General features: G+C 47.1%; 12 non-coding genes and 1 pseudogene across 12 annotated transcripts; 4 read left to right on the top strand and 9 right to left on the bottom strand.

Annotated features, from left to right (window-relative positions):
• The first annotated feature begins 689 nt into the window (after positions 1–689).
• On the top strand, positions 690–853 carry LOC134989185 (U1 spliceosomal RNA). Its single transcript, XR_010194496.1, has one exon. It is a non-coding gene; the product is annotated as a U1 spliceosomal RNA (small nuclear RNA).
• A 152-nt stretch (positions 854–1,005) lies between these two features.
• On the top strand, positions 1,006–1,147 carry LOC134989129 (U1 spliceosomal RNA; annotated as a pseudogene).
• A 696-nt stretch (positions 1,148–1,843) lies between these two features.
• Positions 1,844–2,007, top strand: LOC134989143 (U1 spliceosomal RNA). The gene has a single exon (XR_010194459.1). It is a non-coding gene; the product is annotated as a U1 spliceosomal RNA (small nuclear RNA).
• Positions 2,008–2,159: 152 nt separating this feature from the next.
• Positions 2,160–2,322, top strand: LOC134989203 (U1 spliceosomal RNA). Its single transcript, XR_010194513.1, has one exon. It is a non-coding gene; the product is annotated as a U1 spliceosomal RNA (small nuclear RNA).
• Positions 2,323–11,363: 9,041 nt separating this feature from the next.
• On the bottom strand, positions 11,364–11,526 carry LOC134989190 (U1 spliceosomal RNA). The gene has a single exon (XR_010194501.1). It is a non-coding gene; the product is annotated as a U1 spliceosomal RNA (small nuclear RNA).
• Positions 11,527–12,200: 674 nt separating this feature from the next.
• LOC134989149 (U1 spliceosomal RNA) lies at positions 12,201–12,363 on the bottom strand. Its single transcript, XR_010194463.1, has one exon. It is a non-coding gene; the product is annotated as a U1 spliceosomal RNA (small nuclear RNA).
• Positions 12,364–12,515: 152 nt separating this feature from the next.
• Positions 12,516–12,679, bottom strand: LOC134989189 (U1 spliceosomal RNA). Its single transcript, XR_010194500.1, has one exon. It is a non-coding gene; the product is annotated as a U1 spliceosomal RNA (small nuclear RNA).
• A 655-nt stretch (positions 12,680–13,334) lies between these two features.
• On the bottom strand, positions 13,335–13,497 carry LOC134989140 (U1 spliceosomal RNA). The gene has a single exon (XR_010194456.1). It is a non-coding gene; the product is annotated as a U1 spliceosomal RNA (small nuclear RNA).
• A 152-nt stretch (positions 13,498–13,649) lies between these two features.
• LOC134989193 (U1 spliceosomal RNA) lies at positions 13,650–13,813 on the bottom strand. Its single transcript, XR_010194503.1, has one exon. It is a non-coding gene; the product is annotated as a U1 spliceosomal RNA (small nuclear RNA).
• Positions 13,814–14,487: 674 nt separating this feature from the next.
• On the bottom strand, positions 14,488–14,651 carry LOC134989197 (U1 spliceosomal RNA). Its single transcript, XR_010194507.1, has one exon. It is a non-coding gene; the product is annotated as a U1 spliceosomal RNA (small nuclear RNA).
• Positions 14,652–14,803: 152 nt separating this feature from the next.
• Positions 14,804–14,967, bottom strand: LOC134989175 (U1 spliceosomal RNA). Its single transcript, XR_010194487.1, has one exon. It is a non-coding gene; the product is annotated as a U1 spliceosomal RNA (small nuclear RNA).
• Positions 14,968–15,638: 671 nt separating this feature from the next.
• Positions 15,639–15,801, bottom strand: LOC134989205 (U1 spliceosomal RNA). The gene has a single exon (XR_010194515.1). It is a non-coding gene; the product is annotated as a U1 spliceosomal RNA (small nuclear RNA).
• A 152-nt stretch (positions 15,802–15,953) lies between these two features.
• Positions 15,954–16,117, bottom strand: LOC134989125 (U1 spliceosomal RNA). Its single transcript, XR_010194443.1, has one exon. It is a non-coding gene; the product is annotated as a U1 spliceosomal RNA (small nuclear RNA).
• Positions 16,118–20,849: the final 4,732 nt, after the last annotated feature.

Raw genomic sequence — 20,849 nt, forward strand, 5'->3', positions numbered from 1 at the left:
TCGTATAATTTAGATCTCTTTGTCTCAGGTCTCTCTCCAGCCTAGTTTGCTGTCTGTTTCCACTTCTTTTTTCTTGAGCCCCTCCCATCTATACCCTTGTGCACTATCCTGACTTCTCCTCCCGTCTGCTTACTTTGTGCCTTCCAATGCACAATGCAAACTACAGGTAGTGCTGCAGGGCCCACACCCTTTTACTTGCCTTACAGAGCAGCTCTGGAGCTGTTACAGTGCCCAGCTGCTGCAAGAAATCAGCTTGAATGCTTCAGGGGCTGGGGCATAGCCAACATGAGCCCCACACCGAAGGAGGGTGGAGGTGTTTAATGCAAACTAGGGGTCAGACAAGCGCCGCAAAAGGCCACCATGCCCTGCACGCCCCTTTTCTGTTTTCATATGCAGACGAGGGTTGAAGCCAACTTTGACCCACTGCTTGGATGACATCACCATATGCAAATCCATCTGCGGCAGGCCTTCCCCCAGGAATGCTTGCACTAGTTGTTGCATTTGGTTTGTTGTTTGGGGGTGCTTCAGTATTAGGCAGCCTTCTGCCCTCCCATGTTCATCTGAAAATATATGTTCTCCCTGCAGTTGTTGTCCCCAGATGAGAGTTCCCTTGTGCTGCCTCATTTGAATCTCCTTTACTTGACAGAGATGTGCCTGAGCAGCGGCCCTCCCCAGCCCTATCCCAAATCATACTTATTTTGCATAGGAGATACCATGGTCATGAAGATTATTCTCCCAGGGTGAGGTTCATTCATTGCATTCTGGGTATGCTGACCCCTGTGATTTCCCCAAATGTGGGAAACTCGACTGCTTTATTTGTGGTAGTGGGGGACTGTGTTTGTGTTTTCCTCTGGTCAGCTCTGGTAAAAGTCAGATTTCTTTGTTTCAGATCTTCCTCTAGCCTTGTTCTTCTTTCAAGAGTTCCCTTGTGCTGCCTCAGTTGGATCTCCTTCACTTGACAGGGGGGTGCCCGAGCAGCGACCCTCCCCAGCTCTAGCCCAACTCCTACTTACCTGCCAGGTGAGATACTATGATCATGAAGGTGCTTCTCCCAGGGCAAGGCTCACCCATTGCACTCTGGGTGTGCTGCCCCTGCGATTTCCCCAAATGTGGGAAACTTGACTGCATAATTTGTGTTTCCCCTGGTCGGCTCTCATATAATTCAGATCTCTTTGTCTCAGGTCTCTCTCCAGCCTAGTTTGCTGTCTGTTTCCACTTCTTTTTTCTTGAGCCCCTCCCTTCTATACCCTTGTGCACTATCCTGACTTCTGCTCCCGTCTGCTTACTTTGTGCCTTCCAATGTACAATGCAAACTACAGGTAGTGCTGCAGGGCCCACACCCTTTTACTTGCCTTACAGAGCAGCTCTGGAGCTGTTACAGTGCCCAGCTGCTGCAAGAAATCAGCTTGAATGCTTCAGGGGATGGGGCATGGCCAACATGAGCCCCACACCAAAGGAGGGTGGAGGTGTTTAATGCGAACTAGGGGTCATCCAAGCACCGCAAAAGGCCGCCATGCCCTGCACGCCCCTTTTCTCTTTTCATATGCAGATGAGGGTTGAAGCCAACTTTGACCCACTGCTTGGATGACATCAAAGTATGCAAATCCGTCTTCTGCAGAACTTCCCCCAGGAATGCTTGCACTAGTTGTTGCATTTGGTTTGTTGTTTGGGGGTGCTTCAGTATTATGCAAGCCTTCTGCCCTCCCATGTTCATCTGAAAATATGTGTTCTCCCTGCAGTTGTTGTCCCCAGATGAGAGTTCCCTTGTGCTGCCTCAGTCGAATCTCCTTTACTTGACAGAGATGTGCATGAGCAGCGGCCCTCCCCAGCCCTATTCCAAATCATACTTATTTTGCATAGGAGATACCATGGTCATGAAGATTGTTCTCCCAGGGTGAGGTTCATTCATTGCATTTTGGGTATGCTGACCCCTGTGATTTCCCCAAATGTGGGAAACTTGACTGCATTATTTGTGGTAGTGGGGGACTGTGTTTGTGCTTTCCTCTGGTCAGCTCTGGTAAAAGTCAGATTTCTTTGTCTCAGATTTTCCTCTAGCCTTGTTCTTCTTTCGAGAGTTCCCTTGTGCTGCCTCAGTTGGATCTCCTTCACTTTACAGGGGGGTACCCGAGCAGCGACCCTCCCCAGCTCTAGCCCAACTCCTACTTACCTGCCAGGTGAGATACTATGATCATGAAGGTGCTTCTCCCAGGGCAAGGCTCACCCATTGCACTCTGGGTGTGCTGCCCCTGCGATTTCCCCAAATGTGGGAAACTTGACTGCATAATTTGTGTTTCCCCTGGTCGGCTCTCGTATAATTCAGATCTCTTTGTCTCAGGTCTCTCTCCAGCCTAGTTTGCTGTCTGTTTCCACTTCTCTTTTCTTGAGCCGCTCCCTTCTATGCCCTTGCGCACTCTCCTGACTTATCCTCCTGTCTGCTTACTTTGTGCCTTCAAACGCACAATGCGAACTACAGGTAGTGCTGCAGGGCCCACACCCTTTTAGTTGCCTTACAGAGCAGCTCTGGAGCTGTTACAGTGCCCAGCTGCTGCAAGAAATCAGCTTGAATGCTTCAGGGGCTGGGGCAGAGCCAGCATGAGCCCCACACAAAAGGAGGGTGGGGGTGTTTAATGCGAACTAAGGGTCATCCAAGCACCGCAAAAGGCCGCCATGCCCTGCATGCCCCTTTTCTCTTTTCATATGCAGATGAGGGTTCCAGCCAACTTTGGCCCACTGCTTGGATGACATCACCGTATGCAAATCCGTCTTCTGCAGACCTTCCCCCAGGAATGCTTGTACTAGTTGTTGCATATGGTTTGATATTTGATGGTGCTTCAGTATTAGGCAGCCTTCCGCCCTCCCATGTTCATCTGAAAAGATGTGGTCTCCCTGCAGTTGTTGTCCCCAGACGAGAGTTCCCTTGTGCTTCCTCAGTTGAATCTCCTTAACTTGACGGGGGAGGGGCTGCCCGAGCAGCCACCCTCCCCAGCCCTATCCCAACTCATACTTATTTTGCAAATGAGATCTCTTGATCATGAAGATTGTTCTCACAGGGTGAGGTTCATCCATTATATTTTAAAATAGGAAGGTACAAATTACATATTTGAATTGCATCTATGTGTTGGATTCAAATGTGTCCCCCCCCTTCCTTTCTCAATTGTGCCCGTCAGCAGCTATTCTAAGGTTGCTGCCAATGGGTGTGACACATTAATTTCTTCTGTGGGGTACACTGGACTCCACAAGGATTCACATTGGGGTGTAGAGTAGGATCTTGATCTGAGGCACCAACCGGCTCAAAGCTTTTGACTGTTCCCAAGAAGCTCAGTGCATTCTCCTCTATAACCCCGCTTCCATGAACAGGGAGCTCAGTTTGTAGTTGGTGCCTTCAGTAGCAGGCCACTTAACAGGGGCCTGCCTCAGGCAGCCTATTCTTAGCTATTAATTTTGACAAGAAAAGAAGAACTTGTTTTATGAGAATCTACAAGGGCTGCAGCAGGCTAGGTCTAATAGACATCTTTACTGCAGCTTCATCACTCCCAGCGGCGCTGTATACTCCCGTGCCCTGGTTGCTGGGTCACTGCAGCGGAGGCTCCGGTTTCTTCCTAAGGTCAGTCACACACACACCGCCCTTCCGGATCACGAGGCCGCTGATGAAGGGGAGCGTGGCCGTAGGGGGTGGACCGTGTGCGCACTGGCGTGGACACTGATTACTGGGCAGCCGCTCCACTAGCCACCAGGTACAGTTAAGGAGCACAGGTCTGGGGGTTTTTCTCCTATATTAAACCAATTTTGTACTGCCCGCAGCGCATTGTGATAGGTAATAGGGCCTGATTCAGGTTGGATTGCAATCACAATAAGCGATCCAACTGCAAAAATTGCTAAGAGCATACGCATGTGCCTGCATTTTCTGCGGCACCCCGCAGAGAATGCGATCGCCTCTGCCTGTCAATCGGGGCAGGGGGGGAGAGGGGGGTCAGCAACACTCCATTTCCAAGTCAGGGATGGAGCGGTGCGGGGGCAAGGCTTCAAAATGGGGTCTGCAATGGAGGAGACACAGGGGGCGTGGTCACAGCGGCTGTATGACATCACATTCAGCCGCTGTGATCACAAAAATGGTGGCGGCTTCCTGCGCGCACATACAGTCTGCACCAGCAGGAGGCTACACCATTTTTTATGATCACGCTGAACTGCAGTGCGACTGCAATTACAGCATGGTCAAGAAGGGAGGCGTCATGCTGGGTGGCCATTAGAGATGAGCGGGTTCGGTTCCTCGGAATCCGAACCCGCCCGAACTTCACCCTTTTTTGCACGGGTCCGAGCAGACTCGGATCCTCCCGCCTTGCTCGGTTAACCCGAGCGCGCCCGAACGTCATCATCCCGCTGTCGGATTCTCACGAGACTCGGATTCTATATAAGGAGCCGCGCGTCGCCGCCATTTTCACACGTGCATTGAGATTGATAGGGAGAGGACGTGGCTGGCGTCCTCTCCGTTTAGATTAGAAGATAGAGACGAGTGACATTTGATTTACTACTAATTTGGGGAGCAGTTGAACTTGTCAGGAGTACTCAGTAGTGCAGAGTTTTGCTGATAGTGACCACCAGTTTTATTATTTATAATCCGTTCTCTGCCTGAAAAAAAACGATACACATACCATATATGTGCTCAGCCTCAGTGTGCTGCATGATATATCATCTATGTATATCTGACTGTGCTGAGTACTCACTGCTCACACAGCTTAATTGTGGGGGAGACTGGGGAGCAGTTATAGCAGGAGTACAGTGCACACTTTTGCTGCCAGTGTGACCACCAGTATATTGTCTGCCTGAAAAAGTTAAACACTCCTGTGGTGTTTTTTTTTTTTATTCTATAAACGCATTCTGCTGACAGTGTCCAGCAGGTCCGTCATACATTATATTATATAAATATTTACCTGCAGTAGTGTTATATTTTTTTTTCATCTCTATCATCTTTATCATCTCTATATTAGCAGACGCAGTACGGTAGTCCACGGCTGTGGCTATCTCTGTGTCGTCAGTGCTCGTCCATAATTGTATACCTACCTACCTGTGGTGGTTTTTTTTTTTCTATCTTCTTCATACTAGTAGTTTAGGAGTCTGCTGACAGTGTCCACCAGGTCCGTCATTATATTATATACCTACAGTAGTAATATATTTAGTATATTATCTATACTAGCAGACGCAGTACGGTAGTCCACGGCTGTACCTACCTCTGTGTCGTCACTCGTCCATAATTGTATACCTAACTGTGGTGGGGTTTTTTTTTCTATCTTCTTCATACTAGTAGTTTAGGAGTCTGCTGACAGTGTCCACCAGGTCCGTCATTATATTATATACCTACAGTAGTAATATATTTAGTATATTATCTATACTAGCAGACGCAGTACTGTAGTCCACGGCTGTACCTACCTCTGTGTCGTCACTCGTCCATAATTGTATACCTACCTGTGGTGGGTTTTTTTTTTCTATCTTCTTCATACTAGTAGTTTAGCAGTCTGCTGACAGTGTCCACCAGGTCCGTCATTATATTATATACCTACAGTAGTAATATATTTAGTATATTATCTATGCTAGCAGACGCAGTACGGTAGGCCACGGCTGTGGCTATCTCTGTGTCGTCAGTGCTCGTCCATAATTGTATACCTACCTACCTGTGGTGGGGTTTTTTTTCTATCTTCTTCATACTAGTAGTTTAGGAGTCTGCTGACAGTGTCCACCAGGTCCGTCATTATATTATATACCTACAGTAGTAATATATTTAGTATATTATCTATACTAGCAGACGCAGTACGGTAGTCCACGGCTGTACCTACCTCTGTGTCGTCACTCGTCCATAATTGTATACCTACCTGTGGTGAAGTTTTTTTTCTATCTTCTTCATACTAGTAGTTTAGCAGTCTGCTGACAGTGTCCACCAGGTCCGTCATTATATAATATATACCTACAGTAGTTATATATATATTTTTTTTATATCATTAATTATCATCTCTATACTAGCAGACGCAGTACGGTAGTCCACGGCTGTAGCTACCTCTGTGTCGTCAGTCACTCGTCATCCATAAGTATACTAGTATCCATCCATCTCCATTGTTTACCTGAGGTGCCTTTTAGTTGTGCCTATTAAAATATGGAGAACAAAAATGTTGAGGTTCCAAAAATAGGGAAAGATCAAGATCCACTTCCACCTCGTGCTGAAGCTGCTGCCACTAGTCATGGCCGAGACGATGAAATTCCATCAACGTCGTCTGCCGAGGCCGATGCCCAATGTCATAGTACAGAGCATGTAAAATTCAAAACACAAAAGATCAGTAAAAAAAGGACTCAAAAATCTAAATAAAAATCGTCGGAGGAGAAGCGTAAACTTGCCAATATGCCATTTACCACACGGAGTGGCAAGGAACGGCTGAGGCCCTGGCCTATGTTCATGGCTAGTGGTTCAGCTTCACATGAGGATGGAAGCACTCAGCCTCTCGCTAGAAAAATGAAAAGACTTAAGCTGGCAAAAGCACAGCAAAGAACTGTGCGTTCTTCAAAATCACAAATCCACAAGGAGAGTCCAATTGTGTCAGTTGCGATGCCTGACCTTCCCAACACTGGACGTGAAGAGCATGCACCTTCCACCATTTGCACACCCCCTGCAAGTGCTGGAAGGAGCACCCGCAGTCCAGTTCCTGATAGTCAGATTGAAGATGTCAGTGTTGAAGTACACCAGGATGAGGAGGATATGGGTGTTGCTGGCGCTGGGGAGGTGAGGTGGTTTGTTTAAGTCAGGCACCCGGGGAGACACCTGTTGTCCGTGGGAGGAATATGGCCATTGACATGCCTGGTGAAAATACCAAAAAAAAATGCTCTTCGGTGTGGAAGTATTTCAACAGAAATGCGAACAACAGGTGTCAAGCCGTGTGTTGCCTTTGTCAAGCTGTAATAAGTAGGGGTAAGGACGTTAACCACCTCGGAACATCCTCCCTTATACGTCACCTGCAGCGCATTCATCATAAGTCAGTGACAAGTTCAAAAACTTTAGGCGACAGCGGAAGCAGTCCACTGACCAGTAAATCCCTTCCTCTTGTAACCAAGCTCACGCAAACCACCCCACCAACTCCCTCAGTGTCAATTTCCTCCTTCCCCAGGAATGCCAATAGTCCTGCAGGCCATGTCACTGGCAATTCTGATGAGTTCTCTCCTGCCTGGGATTCCTCCGATGCATCCTTGAGTGTAACGCCTACTGCTGCTGGCGCTGCTGTTGTTGCTGCTGGGAGTCGATGGTCATCCCAGAGGGGAAGTCGTAAGACCACTTTTACTACTTCCACCAAGCGATTGACTGTCCAACAGTCCTTTGCAAGGAAGATGAAATATCACAGCAGTCATCCTGCTGCAAAGCGGATAACTGAGGCCTTGGCATCCTGGGCGGTGAGAAACGTGGTTCCGGTATCCATCATTACTTCAGAGCCAACTATAGACTTGATTGAGGTACTGTGTCCCCGGTACCAAATACCATCTAGGTTCCATTTCTCTAGGCAGGCGATACCGAAAATGTACACAGACCTCAGAAAAAGACTCACCAGTGTCCTAAAAAATGCAGTTGTACCCAATGTCCACTTAACCACGGACATGTGGACAAGTGGGGCAGGGCAGACTCAGGACTATATGACTGTGACAGCCCACTGGGTAGATGTATTGACTCCCGCCGCAAGAACAGCAGCGGCGGCACCAGTAGCAGCATCTCGCAAACGCCAACTCTTTCCTAGGCAGGCTACGCTTTGTATCACCGCTTTCCAGAATACGCACACAGCTGAAAACCTCTTACGGCAACTGAGGAAGATCATCGCAGAATGGCTTACCCCAATTGGACTCTCCTGTGGATTTGTGGCATCGGACAGCGCCAGCAATATTGTGCGTGCATTATATCTGGGCAAATTCCAGCACGTCCCATGTTTTGCACATACCTTGAATTTGGTGGTGCAGAATTATTTAAAAAACGACAGGGGTGTGCAAGAGATGCTGTCGGTGGCCAGAAGAATTGCGGGACACTTTCGGCGTACAGGCACCACGTACAGAAGACTGGAGCAACACCAAAAACGCCTGAACCTGCCCTGCCATCATCTGAAGCAAGAAGTGGTAACGAGGTGGAATTCAACCCTCTATATGCTTCAGAGGATGGAGGAGCAGCAAAAGGCCATTCAAGCCTATACATCTAACCACGATATAGGAGGTGGAATGCACCTGTCTCAAGCGCAGTGGAGAATGATTTCAACGTTGTGCAAGGTTCTGCAACCTTTTGAACTTGCCACACGTGAAGTCAGTTCAGACACTGCCAGCCTGAGTCAGGTCATTCCCGTCATCAGGCTTTTGCAGAAGAAGCTGGAGACATTGAAGGAGGAGCTAAGACAGAGCGATTCCGCTAGGCATGTGGGACTTGTGGATGGAGCCCTTCATTCGCTTAACCAGGATTCACGGGTGGTCAATCTGTTGAAATCAGAGCACTACATTTTGGCCACCGTGCTCGATCCTAGATTTAAAACCTACGTTGTATCTCTCTTTCCGGCAGACACAAGTCTGCAGGGGTTCAAAGACCTGCTGGTGAGAAAATTATCAAGTCAAGTGGAACTTGATCGGTCAACAGCTCCTCCTTCACATTCTCCCGCAATTGGGGGTGCGAGGAAAAGGCTCAGAATTCCGAGTCCACCCGCTGGCGGTGATGCAGGGCAGTCTGGAGCGACTGCTGATGCTGACATCTGGTCCGGACTGAAGGACCTGCCAACGATTACGGACATGACGTCTACTGTCACTGCATATGATTCTCTCACCATTGAAAGAATGGTGGAGGATTATATGAGTGACCGCATCCAAGTAGGCACGTCAGACAGTCCGTACGTATACTGGCAGGAAAAAGAGGCAATTTGGAGGCCCTTGCACAAACTGGCTTTATTCTACCTAAGTTGCCCTCCCACAAGTAGTACTCCGAAAGAGTGTTTAGTGCCGCCGCTCACCTTGTCAGCAATCGGCGTACGAGGTTACTTCCAGAAAATGCGGAGAAGATGATGTTCATTAAAATGAATTATAATCAATTGCTCCGTGGAGACATTGACCAGCAGCAATTGCCTCCACAAAGTACACAGGGAGCTGAGATGGTAGATTCCAGTGGGGACGAATTGATAATCTGTGAGGAGGGGGATGTACACGGTGATGAATCGGAGGATGATGATGAGGTGGACATCTTGCCTCTGTAGAGCCAGTTTGTGCAAGGAGAGATTAATTGCTTCTTTTTTGGTGGGGGTCCAAACTAACCCGTCATTTCAGTCACAGTCGTGTGGCAGACCCTGTCACTGAAATGATGGGTTGGTTAAAGTGTGCATGTCCTGTTTATACAACATAAGGGTGGGTGGGAGGGCCCAAGGACAATTCCATCTTGCACCTCTTTTTTCTTTCATTTTTCTTTGCGTCATGTGCTGTTTGGGGAGTGTTTTTTGGAAGGGCCATCCTGCGTGACACTGCAGTGCCACTCCTAGATGGGCCAGGTGTTTGTGTCGGCCACTTGGGTCGCTGAGCTTAGTCACACAGCTACCTCATTGCGCCTCTTTTTTTCTTTGCGTCATGTGCTGTTTGGGGAGTGTTTTTTGGAAGGGCCATCCTGCGTGACACTGCAGTGACACTCCTAGATGGGCCAGGTGTTTGTGTCGGCCACTTGGGTCGCTGAGCTTAGTCACACAGCTACCTCATTGCGCCTCTTTTTTTCTTTGCGTCATGTGCTGTTTGGGGAGTGTTTTTTGGAAGGGCCATCCTGCGTGACACTGCAGTGCCACTCCTAGATGGGCCAGGTGTTTGTGTCGGCCACTTGGGTCGCTGAGCTTAGTCACACAGCTACCTCATTGCGCCTCTTTTTTTCTTTGCGTCATGTGCTGTTTGGGGAGTGTTTTTGGAAGGGCCATCCTGCGTGACACTGCAGTGCCACTCCTAGATGGGCCAGGTGTTTGTGTCGGCCACTTGGGTCGCTGAGCTTAGTCACACAGCTACCTCATTGCGCCTCTTTTTTTCTTTGCGTCATGTGCTGTTTGGGGAGTGTTTTTTGGAAGGGCCATCCTGCGTGACACTGCAGTGCCACTCCTAGATGGGCCAGGTGTTTGTGTCGGCCACTTGGGTCGCTGAGCTTAGTCACACAGCTACCTCATTGCGCCTCTTTTTTTCTTTGCGTCATGTGCTGTTTGGGGAGTGTTTTTTGGAAGGGCTATCCTGCGTGACACTGCAGTGCCACTCCTAGATGGGCCAGGTGTTTGTGTCGGCCACTTGGGTCGCTGAGCTTAGTCATCCAGCGACCTCGGTGCAAATTTTAGGACTAAAAATAATATTGTGAGGTGTAAGGTGTTAAGAATAGACTGAAAATGAGTGGAAATTATGGTTATTGAGGTTAATAATACTTTGGGATCAAAATGACTCCCAAATTCTATGAACAAGGGAAAATGTCATCATCCCGCTGTCGGATTCTCGCGAGATTCGGATTCCATATAAAGAGCTGCGCGTTGCCGCCATTTTTACTCGTACATTGAAGAGAGAGCGGAGAGGACGTGGCTATGTTCTCTCAGTGGAAATCTCAATATCAGTGCTCAGTATCAGTGGATACTTATTGCTGCTCAGTAATACTAGTAGTGTGTCTCTCCTGCTCAGTGTCAGTTCTCAGTAGTATCCTCATCAGTGCTCAGTATCACTGCTCATTGTCTTGTGCTGCATTGTTGTGCTCAGCATACTACAGTACATTACTAATAGTCCAGTGCTGCATCTTGCTGCTCAGTGTCAGTTCTAGTATCCTCATCAGTGCTCACTATCACTGCTCATTGCATTGTGGTGTTCTGTATACTACAGTAACATAGTAATATAGTAACATATAGTAACATAGTTTTTGAGGTTGAATAGAGGCAAATTGCCCATCGTGTTCAACCTGTTTTAAGTTGTGATGATTCTACATACTTGCTTAATAATGTATTATGACTAGTTAGCTACTACAACTCATGTTACCCCCGGATTAACCATGTTGATATTTTAAGTATTATAAACTTGGATAGCTTTTTCATTCAGAAATGTATCCATTCCTTTTTTAAATCCAATTACAGAGTCCGCCATTACCACCTTCCCTGGCAGGGAATTCCACATCCTGATTGCCCTAACAGTGAAGATCATAGTATCTCACCTGGCAGGTAAGTAGGAGTTGGGCCAGAGCTGTGGAGGATTGCTGCTCGGGCACCCCCTGTGAAGTGAAGGAGATCCAACTGAGGCAGCACAAGGGAACTCTCAAAAGAAGAACAAGGCTAGAGGAAGATCTGAGACAAAGAAATCTGACTTTTACCAGAGCTGACCAGAGGAAAGCACAAACACAGTCCCCCACTACCACAAATAATGCAGTCGAGTTTCCCACATTTTGGAAATCACAGGGGTCAGCATACCCAGAATGCAATGAATGAACCTCACCCTGGGAGAACAATCTTCATGACCATGGTATCGCCTATGCAAAATAAGTATGATTTGGGATAGGGCTGGGGAGGGCCGCTGCTCAGGCACATCTCTGTCAAGTATAGGAGATTCAACTGAGGCAGCACAAGGGAACTCTCATCTGGGGACAACAACTGCAGGGAGAACACATATTTTCAGATGAACATGGGAGGGCAGAAGGCTGCCTAATACTGAAGCACCCCCAAACAACAAACCAAATGCAACAACTAGTACAAGCATTCCTGGGGGAAGTTCTGCAGAAGACGGATTTGCATATGGTGATGTCATCCAAGCAGTGGGCCAAAGTTGGCTGGAACCCTCATCTGCATATGAAAAGAGAAAAGGGGTGTGCAGGGCATGGCGGCCTTTTGCGGCGCTTGGATGACCCCTAGTTCGCATTAAACACCTCCACCCTCCTTTGGTGTGGGGCTCATGTTGACAATGCCCCAGCCTCTGAAGCATTCAAGCTTATTTCTTACAGCAGCTTGGCACTGTAACAGCTCCAGAGCTGCTCTGTAAGGCAAGTAAAAGGGTGTGGGCCCTGCAGCACTACCTGTAGTTTGCATTGTGCATTGGAAGGCACAAAGTAAGCAGACAGGAGGAGAAGTCAGGATAGTGCACAAGGGTATAAAAGGGAGGGGCTCAAGAAAAAAGAAGTGGAAACAGACAGCAAACTAGGCTGGAGAGAGACCTGAGACAAAGAGATCTGAATTATACGAGAGCTGACCAGGGGAAACACAAATTCTGCAGTCAAGTTTCCCACATTTGGGGAAATCGCAGGGGCAGCACACCCAGAGTACAATGGGTGAGCCTTGCCCTGGGAGAAGCACCTTCATGATCATAGTATCTCACCTGGCAGGTAAGTAGGAGTTGGGCTAGAGCTGGGGAGGGTCGCTGCTCGGGCACCCCCCTGTCAAGTGAAGGAGATCCAACTGAGGCAGCACAAGGGAACTCTCGAAAGAAGAACAAGGCTAGAGGAAGATCTGAGACAAAGAAATCTGACTTTTACCAGAGCTGACCAGAGGAAAACACAAACACAGTCCCCCACTACAACAAATAATGCAGTCGAGTTTCCCACATTTGGGGAAATCACAGGGGTCAGCATACCCAGAATGCAATGAATGAACCTCACCCTGGGAGAACAATCTTCATGACCATGGTATCGCCTATGCAAAATAAGTATGATTTGGGATAGGGCTGGGGAGGGCCGCTGCTCAGGCACATCTCTGTCAAGTAATGGAGATTCAACTGAGGCAGCACAAGGGAACTCTCATCTGGGGACAACAACTGCAGGGAGAACACATATTTTCAGATGAACATGGGAGGGCAGAAGGCTGCCTAATACTGAAGCACCCCCAAACAACAAACCAAATGCAACAACTAGTGCAAGCATTCCGGGGGGAAGGCCTGCAGCAGATGGATTTGCATATGGTGATGTCATCCAAGCAGTGGGTCAAAGTTGGCTTCAACCCTCATCTGCATATGAAAAGAGAAAAGGGGCGTGCAGGGCATGGCGGCCTTTTGCGGCGCTTGGATGACCCCTAGTTCGCATTAAACACCTCCACCCTCCTTTGGTGTGGGGCTCATGTTGACAATGCCCCAGCCCCTGAAGCATTCAAGCTGATTTCTTACAGCAGCTTGGCACTGTAACAGCTCCAGAGCTGCTCTGTAAGGCAAGTAAAAGGGTGTGTAGTTTGCATTGTGCATTGGAAGGCACAAAGTAAGCAGACAGGAGGAGAAGTCAGGATAGTGCACAAGGGTATAAAAGGGAGGGGCTGAAGAAAAAAGAAGTGGAAACAGACAGCAAACTAGGCTGGAGAGAGACCTGAGACAAAGAGATCTGAATTATACGAGAGCCGACCAGGGGAAACACAAATTATGCAGTCAAGTTTCCCACATTTGGGGAAATCGCAGGGGCAGCACACCCAGAGTGCAATGGGTGAGCCTTGCCCTGGGAGAAGCACCTTCATGATCATAGTATTTCACCTGGCAGGTAAGTAGGAGTTGGGCTTGAGCTGGGGAGGGTCGCTGCTCGGGCACCCCCCTGTCAAGTGAAGGAGATCCAACTGAGGCAGCACAAGGGAACTCTCGAAAGAAGAACAAGGCTAGAGGAAGATCTGAGACAAAGAAATCTGACTTTTACCAGAGCTGACCAGAGGAAAACACAAACACAGTCCCCCACTACCACAAATAATGCAGTCGAGTTACCCACATTTGGGGAAATCACAGGGGTCAGCATACCCAGAATGCAATGAATGAACCTCACCCTGGGAGAATAATCTTCATGACCATGGTATATCCTATGCAAAATAAGTATGATTTGGAATAGGGCTGGGGAGGGCCGCTGCTCAGGCACATCTCTGTCAAGTAAAGGAGATTCAACTGAGGCAGCACAAGGGAACTCTCATCTGGGGACAACAACTGCAGGGAGAACACATATTTTCAGATGAACATGGGAGGGCAGAAGGCTGCCTAATACTGAAGCACCCCCAAACAACAAACCAAATGCAACAACTAGTGCAAGCATTCCTGGGGGAAGGCCTGCCGCAGATGGATTTGCATATGGTGATGTCATCCAAGCAGTGGGTCAAAGTTGGCTTCAACCCTCATCTGCATATGAAAAGAGAAAAGGGGCGTGCAGGGCATGGCGGCCTTTTGCGGCGCTTGGATGACCCTTAGTTTGCATTAAACACCCCCACCCTCCTTCGGTGTGGGTCTCATGTTGGCCATGCCCCAGCCCCTGAAGCATTCAAGCTGATTTCTTGCGGCAGCTTGGCACTGTAACAGCTCCAGAGCTGCTCTGTAAGGCAAGTAAAAGGTTGTGGGCCCTGCAGCACTACCTGTAGTTTGCATTGTGCATTGGAAGGCACAAAGTAAGCAGACAGGAGGAGAAGTCAGGATAGTGCACAAGGGTATAAAAGGGAGGGGCTCAAGAAAAAAGAAGTGGAAACAGACAGCAAACTAGGCTGGAGAGAGACCTGAGACAAAGAGATCTGAATTACACGAGAGCCGACCAGGGGAAACACAAATTCTGCAGTCAAGTTTCCCACATTTGGGGAAATCGCAGGGGGCAGCACACCCAGAGTGCAATGGGTGAGCCTTGCCCTGGGAGAAGCACCTTCATGATCATAGTATCTCACCTGGCAGGTAAGTAGGAGTTGGGCTAGAGCTTGGGAGGGTCGCTGCTCGGGCACCCCCCTGTCAAGTGAAGGAGATCCAACTGAGGCAGCACAAGGGAACTCTCGAAAGAAGAACAAGGCTAGAGGAAGATCTGAGACAAAGAAATCTGACTTTTACCAGAGCTGACCAGAGGAAAACACAAACACAGTCCCCCACTACAACAAATAATGCAGTCGAGTTTCCCACATTTGGGGAAATCACAGGGGTCAGCATACCCAGAATGCAATGAATGAACCTCACCCTGGGAGAACAATCTTCATGACCATGGTATCTCCTATGCAAAATAAGTATGATTTGGGATAGGGCTGGGGAGGGCCGCTGCTCAGGCACATCTCTGTCAAGTAAAGGAGATTCAACTGAGGCAGCACAAGGGAACTCTCATCTGGGGACAACAACTGCAGGGAGAACACATATTTTCAGATGAACATGGGACGGCAGAAGGCTGCCTAATACTGAAGCACCCCCAAACAACAAACCAAATGCAACAACTAGTGCAAGCATTCCTGGGGGAAGGCCTGCAGCAGATGGATTTGCATATGGTGATGTCATCCAAGCAGTGGGTCAAAGTTGGCTTCAACCCTCGTCTGCATATGAAAAGAGAAAAGGGGCGTGCAGGGCATGGCGGCCTTTTGCGGCGCTTGGATGACCCCTAGTTCGCATTAAACACCTCCACCCTCCTTCGGTGTGGGGCTCATGTTGGCTATGCCCCAGCCCCTGAAGCATACAAGCTGATTTCTTGCAGCAGCTGGGCACTGTAACAGCTCTAGAGCTGCTCTGTACGGCAAGTAAAAGGGTGTGGGCCCTGCAGCACTACCTGTAGTTTGCATTGTGCTTTGGAAGGCACAAAGTAAGCAGACGGGAGAAGTAAGGATAGTGCGCAAGGGCATAGAAGGGAGCGGCTCAAGAAAAGAGAAGTGGAAACAGACAGCAAACTAGGCTGGAGAGAGACCTGAGACAAAGAGATCTGAATTATACGAGAGCCGACCAGGGGAAACACAAATTATGCAGTCAAGTTTCCCACATTTGGGGAAATCGCAGGAGCAGCACACCCAGAGTGCAATGGGTGAGCCTTGCCCTGGGAGAAGCACCTTCATGATCATAGTATCTCACCTGGCAGGTAAGTAGGAGTTGGGCTAGAGCTGGGGAGGGTCGCTGCTCGGGTACCCCCCTGTCAAGTGAAGGAGATCCAACTGAGGCAGCACAAGGGAATTCTCGAAAGAAGAACAAGGCTAGAGGAAGATCTGAGACAAAGAAATCTGACTTTTACCAGAGCTGACCAGAGGAAAGCACAAACACAGTCCTCCACTACCACAAATAATGCAGTCGAGTTTCCCACATTTGGGGAAATCACAGGGGTCAGCATACCCAGAATGCAATGAATGAACCTCACCCTGGGAGAACAATCTTCATGACCATGGTATCTCCTATGCAAAATAAGTATGATTTGGGATAGGGCTGGGGAGGGCCGCTGCTCAGGCACATCTCTGTCAAGTAAAGGAGAGATGGTCTGCCAGATTACATAATGCATACCAGAGCCATAACTAGACTTTTTGGTGCTCTGTGACAGATAATTATATGCCCCCCCCCTCCCCATTTTTGCAATATGGACAAAAGGTGCATGCCTTCTGGGGAAGGGGCATAACAAGATTGGTCTCAGAGAAAGCACATGAGATATGAAGATATATCTAGTATACTTGGCACTCAATGGTTTGTGGTATTGCCGGGGTGCACTCCTTAAATGCATATACAGTCACACATGGCATGTTTGTGCAAATGGCATATCAGCAGTCAGCACTAACTGGTGACATGCCATTTGTACAAGTAAGCCATGTGTGACTAATATATAAACATGCTTTATTAAATAACACCTCAAACTATCATACCCAGGATTCAAACCTATAACCTGTTGAATTCTAATCAAACACCCTACCCATTGAGCTACTTGATCCTGCATCTATTCTAACCTCCAAAAACAGATTCAGTTGCATCTTCCAGCGTGTTTTGTTTGCGCCTTTGCAAATGTCTTACATCGACAAACTTATTTAGTACTATTTTGCAAATAGGGTTAGATTGTCGCAACATTGTGTTCCCTAATTGCTTGATTTTTTAAATGCAACAATTGATAAAGACACCTGATAATTGCTCTGTGGAGTCTTATTTTGTGTTTTGTGTTTAGTCTTTAGATCTGAATTTGAATGTACTTGTGAACTAACTTAATTTCCTACTTCTAAATTCATTCCTAAATTCACTACTTACATGAATCCTGTAGTTGGGCATTTTGGGACTTCGATTGTGGGCATTGTTTTGTGTCCAGACCAGCAGCAGGTGGTGTGCATTTGCTGGAAAGGCATCGAAGACCTCCGATATGCTGCATCTCCTGATGTGTGTCTCCCTCAAGTGGCTGTCAGCAAATGCCTGCTAGACATGCATCATAGAACAGGCATGCTAAAACATGGGTCTTCAACCTGCGACCCTCCAGCTGCTGTGGAACTACACATCCCAGCATGCCCTGCCTCAGTTTTAGCATACCTTAATAGCAAAACTGTGGCAGGGCATGCTGGGATGTGTAGTTTCACAGCAGCTGGAGGGCCACAGGATGAAGACCCATGTGCTAGAGCCAAGCCAGCTAGAGCTGGGTGGTTGGGTGGGTGGTGTGTCGGATGTGGAGCACATGCAAATGATTGTGTATCATCCAGCTAGTGAGAGAGAAAACTCATGCAGGAGTGTGCCTGCTTGTCAGTGGGTTATGCACCTTGCCAGACGTTAAATCTACATAGAGCAGCTGGAGGGGACAAGAGCAGGTTTGCAAAATATAGATAGAAGAGCATATATGCTGGCGCATTCTCCATGATTGTGTCAGCTTATGTTTTGGTGCACTGCACTTTCCTCCACTAAGTTTTAGCCATTTTTGTTAAGCTCAAGTGTAGTTGCTTCTCGGCCTTTTGGCTGTGATCTTGTATCGTGGTTGAAGGGTCTGCTGGAGGGAGGGATTGTTTTCTTCATTGGCGAAAGACCAAAGATATTCCAGGATGGAAGGCTTGGGAACACTATCTGTTTTTCAGTTGTGGAAGAGCACAGAGGTCGGATTGGACTACATTCTATAGTAAAGGATATCTTTCTATTTATTGACCCTCCCCTTATATGTGTCTGTGTTACAATAAAGCTTCGGTTTTGTGAATCCCTCACCCTCTTACACTCCACACCCATAGCCTTATTAACTGTTGTATTATTGTATAGTTTAAATGTATAGTGCAGTTCATGATTTATAGTGTAGGCTGGCCTGTGCTGTAGTTCTTGAACTGTACTATACAGTCAGCATTTGTATTGTGTTTTGGCTGTGCTGCAACACTGTATTTATGTGTGTAATGTTTATGTATGTTTTTTTTTATGCCAATAAAGACTGCTTTTTCAAGCCAATATCTGAAAACAATCAATGTTTATCTTTGATGGCAATAAAAGTGGTATGATATTTGATGCTTTTGAAATCCAATATCTGATATGTCCCCTATCTGGGAACCATATATTAAATGGCTTTTCAGAAAAGGGAGATGGGAGAAGAGCTTTCAGTACTTGTAGGACCGATGCACATAAAGAAGCAAAAAAACATACATAAACATTACACACATAAGTACCGCGTTGCGGCACAGCCAAAACACAATAGAAATGCTGACGGTATAGTACAGTTCAAGAACTACAGCACAGGCCAGCCTACACTATAAATCATGAACTGCACTATACATTTAAACTGTACAATAATACAACAGTTAATAAGGCTATGGGTGTGGAGCGTAAGAGGGTGAGGGAATCACAAGCCCGAAGCTTTATTGAAAGACTGACACATATAAGGGGAGGATTAATAAATAGAAAGACATCCTTTACTACAGAATGTAGTCCAATCCGGTCTTTCAACTCTTCCACAATTGAAAAACGGATAGTGTTCCCAAGCCTTCCATCCTGGAATATCTTTGGTCTTTCGCCAATGAAGAAAGCAATCCCTCCCTCCAGCAGACCCTTCAACCACAATACAAGATCACAGCCAAAAGGCCGAGAAGCAACTACACTTGAGCTTAACAAAAATGGCTAAAACTTAGTGGAGGAAAGTGCAGTGCACCAAAACATAAGCTGACACAATCATGGAGAATGCGCCAGCATATATGCTCTTCTATCTATATTTTGCAAACCTGCTCTTGTCCCCTCCAGCTGCTCTATGTAGATTTAACGTCTGGCAAGGTGCATAACCCACTGACAAGCAGGCACACTCCTGCATGAGTTTTCTCTCTCACTAGCTGGATGATACACAATCATTTGCATGTGCTCCACCTCCGACACACCACCCACCCAACCACCCAGTCACCAGAGCCACCCACAAACCAACTGGCTCCGTGATTTAATTTGCACAGTGTAGTCATCCAGGCAGCATGTCCTTCTCAATGGAAGGATCTCTGGTTCCATGGAATCTTCCGCATTGGAATGCTGCGGAACAAAAAGGATTTAAATATTCAGCTTGCTAGCATTCAATGTACCTGTGGCTTGGCTCTAGCACATGGGTCTTCATCCTGTGGCCCTCCAGCTGCTGTGAAACTACACATCCCAGCATGCCCAGCCACAGTTTTGCTATTAAGGTATGCTAAAACTGAGGCAGGGCATGCTGGGATGTGTAGTTCCACAGCAGCTGGAGGGTCGCAGGTTGAAGACCCATGTTTTAGCATGCCTGTTCTATGATGCATGTTCCGTGATGTCACAATCAGCTTGGAATGGGGTGTCTAGCAGGCATTTGCTGACAGCCACTTGAGGGAGACACACATCAGGAGATGCAGCATATCGGAGGTCTTCGATGCCTTTCCAGCAAATGCACACCACCTGCTGCTGGTCTGGACACAAAACAATGCCCACAATCGAAGTCCCAAAATGCCCAACTACAGGATTCATGTAAGTAGTGAATTTAGGAATGAATTTAGAAGTAGGAAATTAAGTTAGTTCACAAGTACATTCAAATTCAGATCTAAAGTCTAGGTAGGCCTCACGTCCTGGCAGCCGCCAGCATTTAAAAATGCCTTGATTAGAGGTACGGAATTAAATGTAGATAAGAAGTAGACACAAAATAAGACTCCGCAGAGCAGTTATCAGGTGTTTTTATCAATTGTTGCATTTAAAAAATCAAGCAATTAGGGAACACAATGTTGCAACAATGTAACCCTATTTGCAAAATAGTACTAAATAAGTTTGTCGATGTAAGACATTTGCAAAGGCGCATCCAAAACACGCTGGAAAATGCAACTGAATCTGTTTTTGGAGGCTTGAATAGGAAATGTGCATCGGTCCTACAAGTACTGAAAGCTCTTCTCCCATCTCCCTTTTCTGAAAAGCCATTTAATATATGGTTCCCAGATAGGGGACATATCAGATATTGCCTTTCAAAAGCAGCAAATATCATACCACTTCTATTGCCATCAAAGATAAACATTGATTGTTTTCAGATATTGGATTGAAAAAGCAGTCTTTATTGACATAAAGAAGCAAAAAAAACATACATAAACATTACACACATAAGTACTGTGTTGCAGCACAGCCAAAACACAATACAAATGCTGTCGGTATAGTACAGTTCAAGAACTACAGCACAGGCCAGCCTACACTATAAATCATGAACTGCACTATACATTTAAACAATACAATAGTTAATAAGGCTATGGGTGTGGAGTGTAAGAGGGTGACGGAATCACAAGCCCAAAGCTTTATTGAAAGACAGACACATATAAAGGGAGGATTAATAAATACAAAAATACCCTTTACTATAGAATGTAGTCCAATCTGGTCTTTCAACTCTTCCACAACTGAAAAACAGATAGTGTTCCCAAGCCTTCCATCCTGGAATATCTTCAGTCTCTCGCCAATGAAGAAAACAATCCCTCCAGCAGACTCTTCAACCACGATACAATATCACAGCCAAAAGAGCGAGAAGCAACTACACTTGCGTTTAAACAAAATGGCTAAAACTTAGTGGAGGAAAGTGCAGTGCACCAAAACATAAGCTGACACAATCATGGAGAATGCGCCAGCATATATGCTCTTCTGTCTATATTTTCCAAACCTGCTCTTGTCCCCTCCAGTTGCTCCATGTAGATTTGACGTCTGGCAAGGTGCATAACTCACTGACAAACAGGCACACTCCT

This window comes from Pseudophryne corroboree, unplaced genomic scaffold (genome assembly GCF_028390025.1).
Source record: "Pseudophryne corroboree isolate aPseCor3 unplaced genomic scaffold, aPseCor3.hap2 scaffold_1103, whole genome shotgun sequence".
Lineage (NCBI taxonomy): Eukaryota > Metazoa > Chordata > Amphibia > Anura > Myobatrachidae > Pseudophryne > Pseudophryne corroboree.